Consider the following 3,726-nt stretch of genomic DNA (forward strand, 5'->3'; position numbering starts at 1 on the left):
ATTAAGTGAATTGGAGGCCTATAGGCAGGGCCTTGGCTTTGCCTGTGTAAACTTTCTTAAATTACCAAGACAGTCAGTTCTTTGATAATGATAGTTTTCAGGTGGTAAATAACCCTGGCATTATTCCCAAAGGTCACTTCAATTCACTTGGGTTTCTTGTGTGCAGCCATCAATTAGAAATGGTATTATGAAAAGTCATACACGCTCTATTTGTCTTTGTTTTTTGAGAAGGATTTCATTCCTCAGGTCTCCTTTCCTAATCTCTCAAAAAGCTTTTATTTGGAAACTTGAATATATCTGTGACAATTATAATTTTTAAAGTGCCCACAATTACACGTTTCTCAAGAAACAATTCTTTACATTTTTCTTTTGTTCTCACCCAGCAGATGGTGCTAGTTCCTTACATTTCTTGAAGACAACTTCTGAACGAACTCCTTACAGTAGGTTTGAGGTACCTGTATTCATATTTAAATTTGCAAACTTCTGTTTATTCAAGACACTCTAATGCAATAAGGAATTTTATAAGTTCAGCAAAACTCAGCTAAACAGCTCTTCGGTGAGAGACAGCTGTCACCGCTTCTAGCTGGGAGAGCCAGGGCCTCTCTGGGGCAAAACACACTCCTTTTCAGACTAGTGGGAGTTATGGGAAAATGAGGGGAGTGAGAAAGTGAGAGTGAAGGGAATAAATCTCTGCATTTTTCCCTCTCTGGTTGTTTGCTCTGGCTTAGAGCTGGGAGTTCTTAAGTGAGAGGAACCCAAAGAGAGGGGAGGTATCTGTCATCCTCCTTCTCACTATTTGAGTCTCTGGAGGAGGCACACATGCTGGCTGCCATATACCAAAGTGATGCTATTTCTCTCTGACTAATTCACATTCAGTGTATTCTCTTCATTTCCCTCACTGCCTGATGTGAAGACATTGTTTCTCCATTGTACATTTTCTTGTTAAAAAGCAATACAGAAAAAAATATTTATTTTCATAGCTTCTTTTTAGCCAATGTTTTCAATTCCCAACTCTTATCAGCAGGCTCGTTTTCCTAGAACTTAAAATACTTTGAAAGCCAATTATGAATCCTTTTGTTACATTTTTCATTTATTTGTTTTGGCTTTATGTTTTGTTGTTTTTGTTGTTCTTTTTGTCAGACTTTTTTTTTTCTACAAATAATGTCCTATCTTCTAATCTAGGTCTTTCTTTGACTTCAATTTTCTTGTGAATTTTTTCTGAATATTGTTTTGGTACATGAATTCATTATGAAATAAAAATAGTGGGGTTTTTTTTGGTACTTAAAAATCAGATAAATCTATTATCTGCTATGAACTAATTAGAATGCAATCACTCCTTTTCTCTACATTTTAAATTCTTTCTAGTGTAATAGTTATCCATTTTAAATCTCAATGTTATTTTGAAATATAATTATTCAGCATTGTTATTTATGTCTATTTCAATTACTAGATTGTAAATTCCTTGAAGAATAGGCTTCACTAATTTTCCTTTACCCACCACCCATTTTCTTAAGTATTATTGGATAATGAGAATAAAATAAGTTTAGGCATTTATTCATATTATTTCTCATCACTTCTGGTTTCTGTATGGAGGCACTTTAAGTAATTTTATTAAACCTACTAAAATTTTTAAAAATATTATTTTTTTATTGTAAGCAGAATTGAGTGGGGTGTGCATAATGTTGGAAATTAATCTAGAAAAGGAATTTTGGTCTATTTTCTATACATGGACTTCAATATTCTCTCAAGTATAGATTAAATATTTTAGTGTATTTGTTAGTGTGAATGAAAGATTATCCAAAACCCTTTCCTTTCATGGGGAGAAAGAGTAAAAAAATACAAATTGGTTTATTGAAGATGATTAGAATTCTACAACTAAATAAAAAAAAAAAACCCTACTCTTATTACTAAGCAGTGTAAACTAGCTCTCATATATAAAGAATAAAGTTACTGATGTAAGAAACATCCAAAACCTGTAGTGGATTTTTATGAATTTACTTGAGCCAAGTTAACAACAAATGGCAGGAAGCAAAATTTCAAGGAATTGAAAAAATGCTCCATACAATGGCAGTTTTACAGCTTATTTTATACATTAGAATTAAAGGGGGTTACATGATATTTATTGGTGGTAGATTAGGGAGAAACCAAAGTGGAGAAAATCTCTGAGATTGTATAAGGATGCTTCTTTTACATTGCTGGGTACAGAATAGATAATAATTAGCATTTACAGCAGTTAGAGATGATATTCGAAGAAGAAAATAATGAGCTGCTCTGTGGTCTGTGTCCTGGCGTATGTGCCCTGAGGGTTCTAGAAGAGGAGATTACTCTGACATTTCAAAGATATGTTGTTATCTTAGATGCAAAAAGACAATAGAAAGGCTCACTTTAGGTAAAGATTGTTAGTCAAGAAAGCTACAGGTCTAGGATGTGACTGCCTGGACAGACTGCTTTTACTTAGGAATTTTAATGCTCAGACCATCCTATGTGGTTTTTTTTTTCTGTCTCTAAGTTTGTAAGGCTGCCACACAAGCCTCTCCTGAGCTTTTCGGGTTTAATATGTGGCCCATCTTTTGTCCACAATGTTAACAAATCAAAGTATTATCTCTACTTGACATCACCAATTTTATTGCATGTTTGATTTATAAATACAAAGGGTTTGGCAAAAGTAGGTTTACAGTTGTGAGTTTGAGAAACACAGGGTTCATCCTTGTATTATTATTTATTAATATTGTATTATTTTACATATGTACAACTGTAAACCTACTTTTGACACACTTTGTATATTTTGAAATTTCATATTTCTCCATTTTATAGGCTAAATAGAAATATGAATTTTTTCTTTCTTTTCTATTTTTTTAAAATTTTACTCAGATGGTGTCCTCGTCCTCTTGCTCTCCCAGAGCAGGACAAGATGGATCACCAATGAAAATGGCGGCTGCAATAGCAACACCAAGAACCAGCTTCACGCTCAGGAGAGAAGAACGCTGTGCTTCCTCCTCCTTGTGGTTTCTAGTATGCTATGCATTCGGAGGAACTTCTGTAGTAACAAACTAGAGAAATGATTCCTTGAAATTTCTGTTTTTAGTATTATATTTTTCCAGAGTCTACATAGGCCAATTGCTACATATGTAGGGTGTCCATATAACCTATTGTCTTAATTGGGAAAGCTTTGAGAATTAAAAGTTGCTGTACTAATAATCACCTGAGGGCATGTAGACAAATCGTGACTGTACCCAGAAAACTGGAATGTTTGGTTACCCAACAGATAAATGGTAAGAGAATACATTTTTCCCCCTGTGGTTTTTGTGTCCTGGAGGGGAAGGAATTTAAAGCATAGTAAGGAAGAAGCAGCTGTAGTTATCTTTTCTCTGCCTCTTCAATTTCTCCCCTGGGGACAAAGTAACTTAGCTGATCGGTAAAATTGGGAAAAGAAACAGAGCATGTAATCTCCAAAGCAGCCAATGTAATGCTTGATATTTTCAAAAATAAAGATTCCCTAGGTGCTTGTTGCAGAAATGTCTGGTATTATGTAAAACAATCATCACTTCTTTTGCCCTATAATTCTAATTTTAAATGTCCATATGGACTTTTGGAAAATTAAATTTAAACATATTTTTCTCTTCATTGTGGCTCCCTGTACTGTAAATCTTTTCATAATCTCCAGGTAGAATGAATTTTTAAAAAAGAGGAAAGCCTTCTTTTCATTTTTATGTATCATCTAAAGAT

At 33.9% G+C, this 3,726-nt stretch overlaps 1 non-coding gene across 1 annotated transcript; it reads right to left on the reverse strand.

The window, feature by feature from the left end:
- Nucleotides 1–2,865: 2,865 nt before the first annotated feature.
- LOC129063612 (small nucleolar RNA U3) lies at nt 2,866–3,081 on the reverse strand. The gene has a single exon (XR_008528384.1). It is a non-coding gene; the product is annotated as a small nucleolar RNA U3 (small nucleolar RNA).
- Nucleotides 3,082–3,726: the final 645 nt, after the last annotated feature.

This window comes from Pteronotus mesoamericanus, unplaced genomic scaffold, assembly GCF_021234165.1.
Source record: "Pteronotus mesoamericanus isolate MK-2021 breed Mesoamerican mustached bat unplaced genomic scaffold, CSHL_Meso_final scaffold_85, whole genome shotgun sequence".
NCBI classification, from domain to species: Eukaryota; Metazoa; Chordata; class Mammalia; order Chiroptera; family Mormoopidae; genus Pteronotus; species Pteronotus mesoamericanus.